At 38.3% G+C, this 6680-nt stretch overlaps 1 pseudogene; it reads right to left on the bottom strand.

The window, feature by feature from the left end:
• Nucleotides 1–3460, bottom strand: LOC102510007 (annotated as a pseudogene).
• Between the last annotated feature and the right edge of the window lie 3220 nt (nt 3461–6680).

The following is a 6680-nucleotide window of genomic DNA, read 5'->3' as shown; positions in this document are numbered from 1 at the left end:
TCATGTTTTCTCATGTTCAACAAACTGATTCAAATAAAGTTACCTCACCATGTAAAGGGAAAAGTCTGTGTGATCACTTTAAATCACAAAGTTATTACCTTGGTTACACCATTGGCTGCTTTTCTTAGACGTTCTTCTAGCTCTTCCATTGATACATTACAATAGCTCTTCATCTCACAGCGATCTGGATCCAAAGCTACATTCTTCTTTACAAAGTGTAACCAGTTTCACCCCAAATATCATCAGATTGAGCCTTGTAGTGAATTTCGGTTAAAAAACTAACATCATTTGGGGAAACCTGTGCTATAGGAATTCCTAATTCAGCTTTTAAAGGCTTCTGTGCTGCCCTTCTTACACTCCAATTGCATCACTGTCTTCAGGTTCTACTGGATGACTTAATCGGTAATGGCAGGTGTTGGGAAAACAAACTGGAAAGGAAATTTTAGCATCTGACCTCGACTGTAGCAGTAGCTTATTTTCTGTGTTAAATAAGAGGACACTGAAGACTCGATGCAATACTCTTTTCTCAGTGTTTTCATCCAAGTCACAATTCATTTTGGTTCTAGGTCCAATTTTATTGTTATTTTCATCGATAAGAATACATCGCTGTCAGAAACTGAACCTAGTGCTCATCAAAATTTCAATATTTATTTCAGGCATTGTTAACATGTGTCTGTTCTGTCCTGAATATCCTTGCTCTGGCTGCAGCAGAAGGTCCCAGGGCTGTGTTGGACAGCAAGAACCAAGCAAACACAGTGGGATTAAAAATGTGTCTCCTCCAGGACTGGCAGGTCATAGTTGATTGGCTTAAGGGTAACTCCTACCCAAGATTTCCTTTCTCACACCTTGCCACAGGTGTTTGGTTCAAGGATGGGAAACTGAATCAGCGATTGTAGGTATTATGGAATGGGATTCAGAAGAATGGAATTAGTCACTTTCCAAATGGCTATACTTTCCAATAGGGCATACATTTGTCCTTTCCTCTGCCTGTTTTCTGCCTCATGGCTAGAAAAAGCCAGTCCACAGAGAAAAGAAATTGGTGGACTCACAGGAGGCCCCAAGAGAGGAGAGGGAGCCCCAGTAGTGTCGCCTGGCCTTGTTCCATTTCTCTCCTTTCCAGGTCCTGGCTGCACTCCCACCCTGGGGTCATGTGCGACTCAAGGCCTCACTAACCTAAATTTCTTTGCTGTAGTTAAACTAAACTGCATATGTGCAAAGCATTGGAAGCAAAGAAGGAAAATGAAAACAGCTTAATATATTTGGCGGGGGTGGGATCATGGATGAATGTTGGTCTTTAACTTAATGTCTGCAAACAATTTTCACCACAACAAATTTTAAGATTTTTTTGCTTAAATTGAAGCATAACATACACTTAGTACAGTGCACATCTTAAGCATATAACATCTTGACCATTTTTCTTTTAAAATCAACTTTATTGAAAGTAAAGGTTATATATGATAAAACGTACCTATTTTAAGTGTACAATTTGATGAATTTTGACATCTGTGTATAATCACTAAAATTAAGATACACAACATTTCCACCCCCCAAAAGTTTCCCTTACTCCTTTGTAGTCAATCCCACTCCCTCCCAGTGCTAGGCAATCACTGATCTGCTTTCTGTCACTGTATAGTTGATTTACCTGTTCCAGAAGTTTACAGAAAAAGATATGAGTATATATATATGTGTGTATGTGTGTGTAAAATAGTTTTGGGGGCCCAGATTCCTTAGCTCAGCAATACTGTTGTTGAAATTCATCCATGTTGTTGCATGTATTGGTATTTTGCTCCTTTTTATTGCTGAGTAGTATTCCATCATCTGGATGTACCACAGTTTGCTTATCTGTTTGTCTGTAGATGCACATTTGGATTGTTTCCAGCTTAGGGGTATTATGAATAAAGCTGCCATGAATATGCGTGTACAAGCCTATTTGTGGTCTTGGGTTTTCGTTTCTCTCGGGTAAATACCTAGGAGTGGAGTGTCTGGGTCATATGGTAGATGTACACTTAACTTTATAAGAAACTGCCAAATAGTTTTCCAAAGTGATTGTGCCATTTGACATTCCTTCCAGCTGTGTATGCGGGTTCCAGTTGCTCTGCAGCCTTGTCAGCATTCGGTATTGTCAGCTTTTTGCTTTGTTGTTGCTATTGCTGTTTTTGCCATTCTGATAGGTGTGTAGTGATACTGATTTCTAGATTCTTTTGTGGTCAAAAAACATACTCTAAGTTGCTCCAGTCCTCTTAAATGTGAGATTTATTTTATGCCCAGAATATGGACTATTTTGGTGAATGCTACATTTGCACTTGAAAAGAATGTAGAGGGGAGGGTATAGCTCAGTGTTTACAGTACATGCTTAGTATTCATGAGGTCCTGGGTTCAATCCCCAGTACCTCCATTAAAATAACTAATTAAATAAATAAACCTAATTATCCCCCCTAAAAACAAAAACAAAATGAAAAACCCCCACAAAAATAATAAAATATCTTTTTTAAAAAGAAAAGAATGTGCATTCTGCAACTGTTAGGTGAAATGTTCTATAATATCCATTAGGTCAGGTTGATTGATAATGTTCAAATCTATGCCTATTAATTTTTCTCTGTATTTGTTCGTTCATTACTGAGAGAGAATTATTGAAATTTGCAGCTGTAATTGTGGATTTGTTTATTTCTCCTTTCAGTTGTGTCATTTTTTCGCTTCTTGTATTTTGAACCCCATTTATAAGGAATTATGTACTTAGGATTCTTATCTTCTTGATGAATTTCCTCTTTTTCACTATGAAATGTTTTTTAATCTCTGGTAGTATTCCTTACTCTGAAGTTTACTTTGTCTGATATTTAGATTGCTTATGATTAGTATTTGCATAGTCTGTCTTTTTTTTCATTCCTTTATTCTCAATCTGTGTCTTTATATTCAAAGTTTACATATATTTAGACAGTATATAGTTTGGTCCTGCTCTTTTAATCCATCTGACAATCTCTGCCTTTAGTTGAAATGTTTACATTATTTGTATTAATGTAATCATCTATGTGGTTGAATTTTAGTCTGCCACTTGCTGGTTGTTTTTTGTTCACTTCATTTATTCTTCATTTTTGTTTTCTTTTTTTGTTGTCTTCTTTTATTGAGTATTTTTCAGGAATCCATTTTTTTTCTTCTTTATTGACTTATTAGCTATACCTCCTTGTTACTTCTTTTTTTAATGTTCATGCTAGGGTTTTTACAACATGAAACTTTAATTTACCACTTATCTTTAAGTATTGTTATCTATTGTTATCCGTCTTCATATATAACTTTTACTAGTATACCTCCTTTTTCCCCTCACAACCTTTGTGCTGCTATTTTAATATATTTTATTTCCATATATGTTATGAAGCCCAGAACATATTTTCACTTTTCTCTAAATGATCAATTGTCTTTTAAAGATTTTTTTAAAGTAGTTGATATGTACCGATGTATTTACCATTTCGGGCACTCTTAATTTCTTTGTGCAGCTCTGATTTTTCTGTTTGGTATCATTTCCCTTCAACCTGAGGAACTCTTTTTAAAAGATTTCTTATAATGCAATGCTGCTGAAAAACCCTCTCAGCTTTTGCTTATCTGAAAATATCTTTATTTCATTAGACTGGTAACTTTTTTCCTTCCAGCACTTTGAAGATGGCATTCTTTTTCTTTCTGGCTTGCATTGTTTTCTGATGAAAACTTTTTGTTCTTCTATAGGTAATGTGTCTTTTTTTTCTTCTTGTCTGCAGCATCCCTGGCTTCTACCTTCTAGATACCAGTAGAATCTTCCTAGTCATGATAACAAAAATTTTCTCCAGATATTGCAAAACATTCACTGGGGAGCAAAATTCCTCCTGGATGAAAATGACTTCTCTAGGACTATTTTAGCTCTACTCTTAAGGTACGACCTTTCTGGGATCTCTATTGAATATCCTGGGTGTTTAATCAGGACTCTTCCCTCTGATTGGTTGGAACTTACCATAAACTGAATGTTTGCTTCTCCCCCAAATTCAAATGTTGAAACTGAATCCCTCATGTGATGTTATCTGGAGGTAGGACTTTTGGGAAGTGCTATGTTCATGAGGATGGAGCCCTTATCAATGGGATTAGTGCCCTTATTAAAGAGACCCCAGAGACCTCCCTTGTCCCTTCTGCCATGTGAAGATACAGAGGGAAGACAGCTATTTATGAACCAGGAAGCAGGCTTTCCCAAATACCAAATCTGCTGGCACCTTGATCTTGGACTTCCCATATTCTAGAATTGTGAAAAATAAATTTCTGTTGTTTATAAGCTAGCAGCTTGAATGGATTAAGACAGACCTCAAACATTTCACAGCACAATGTAAGCTCTGGTAATTGTCCAACTTACATTTCCTCATTTATTTTTTGCCTGACTCTGTAGAGTTTCACGTTGGATATACACAACTTAGTTTCCCGCATAAGACTCAAAGGGATCCCTATGCAGATTTCGTGGGCTCTTCCTTTGGGTTCCTTTCTCTCTGTCATTCTGCCTTGCAAATTCCAGCCATCTTAGCCTTCTGAAACCAATCTCTGTCCTTCAACTCAGTGAAACTCTCTTTTCCACCCCAGCAGTCTGCAGAGTGTCTCCAGGCAGAAAGCCCAGGTGATCCTTGTGCTCATTTCATTCCTTTCTCTTCTCAAGAAGCACAGTTTTGTGTTGCACAACGTCTAAGAACACTTGTTTCATGTTTTTCCCAGTTTCCTTACAGCAGGAGAGCATGTATGGTACCTCTCACTCTGTCATGGCTGGAAACAGATATCCTTCTCAGAAATTAAAATGTTAAACCATTTCATCTACTAACATGCCCTGTAGATGTTGGCCTTCCTTCCTTTGGCTCTTTAGTGCTTATATTTTCTAAACACTCAATTACTGAATCATACAAAACAGACAACTCAAGTAAACATACTTTATTTTCTTTGAGATTACCTTTTCCAAAATGTGTCAGATCTCTATTTTGTTTCGGGGCAATCATATTCATCCTTGAATAAATACTGACCCATATCCATTATTCACTGTGCCCAACGTAGATATATACACCTGCTTTCAAATTAGGAGGTAAGCTGGACAGTCTCAGTTTATTGATATAGTAAAATGATGATCTTCCATCTGGGTTCCTTGGTAATTCAGAACCCATGCTTTTAAGTGGAAATTCCTGGTGGAATTAAGTAAAATTATTGTAATACATTTGATCATCAAATTACAAGAACCCTTCTCTCTTTCTCCATGGAGGCATAGGTCCTCTTCTCCTCTAGGTGACTGCCTCACCCAGCCTCTCCAGGAGACTAGCCAGATTTCTTACATGGTGCCGCAGGGCTTCCAAGAATACAAAGGCAGAAGCTACCTGGTGTCTGGAGGCTCAGGCCCAGAACTTACCCAGCATCCCATCTGTAATGTTCTCTTGGTTAAAGTGAGCTATGAGTCAGCTCAGACATAAGATGAAAGGAGTACTCGCTGGGAGGCATGGTTCACTGGGGGCCATGAATATAACAGCCCACCACAGTCTTCTTGGACAAGTGACTAATTTCTTCTCGATAAATAATGGTTACAATTTAACCCACCTTACTGGATTGCAATAAAAGCAGAAAAGTAAGATACTTAAGGCATCTCACACAGTGCCTGGCTTAAACATGCTATAAGTGGTGGCTGATTGTTTATTCACTGTACAAGACTCCTGTATTGTCTCATATGTAACGACATGATACTCTTGCCCCCTGAATAAATACAACTGAGGCAAAGATAGTAATTTGATGATGCTGGTACAATGTAACAGAAGCTCTCAAGTTGAACATTTACTTTAAGTACAATTGCATCCATCATCTTATTATTATCACCACTTTATAGATAAAAGTGAAAGTCTTAGTAACTTGCCCAAAATGACATCTACTTTCATTCATGGAACATTTATTGAGCATCTCCTTATTATAAGGTACTAAGAACAGAACAGTCCCTGCCTGCTAGAGGTTTTCAGTCTGCTGAGGGAGACAGAAACAGGCAGAATGTGATAAACACAGGAAGCAGTGGGTGCACTGCAGGGTAGGGGGGAATATTTGGGGTCAGCAAAGGACTGCAGAGAGGATGATACCTGAGCTCAGCTTCAAAGGATACTTTATCTAGTAAATGTATGTCAGAAGTGCTCCAGGCTAAGGGAGGAGGTGTGAAATGGCATGGTTCATAAGTGCTGGCCTACGATGTCAGATTAGGCCTTCTGATCGTTTGTGTGCATCTGTGTACCACCCCAAATGTCCATTTTTGGCTCAGGTAGTATAAAAATGAGTGTCACAATCTAGATATGATTCTGTTTTGTCACACGTGTGTAAGCAACAGAAGAGACAGAGAGAGAAGGAGGGGGAATATCCAATTCAGAATAAAGCTGGCTGATCTTAAAATGGTCTACTTAATCTTTAAATGAGCTTCAAGCGACCTACATCCCTGTTAACTCATTTACTCATTCATTCATTCAGCCAGCGTGTCCTCAGTCCTGCCCTGATGTCAAGCACTTACTTGCTTAGAGCGGAGAGTGCAAAGTTGAATCAGATGGTGCCCACTGCCCTCAAGAGTCACAGAAAAGGGTGAGGAGTACCACTGCCTGGGGCAGACTGACACTTCAGAGTCCCGACTAGATGGGCATTCCTGCAAAACCAAAAGTGTTATAAAAAACAAA

The sequence above is a fragment of the Camelus ferus genome, chromosome 23 (assembly GCF_009834535.1).
Source record: "Camelus ferus isolate YT-003-E chromosome 23, BCGSAC_Cfer_1.0, whole genome shotgun sequence".
Classification (NCBI taxonomy): domain Eukaryota; kingdom Metazoa; phylum Chordata; class Mammalia; order Artiodactyla; family Camelidae; genus Camelus; species Camelus ferus.
The sequence above is the reverse complement of the archived record's forward strand: the minus strand, read 5'-3'. Positions and strand labels throughout refer to the sequence as shown.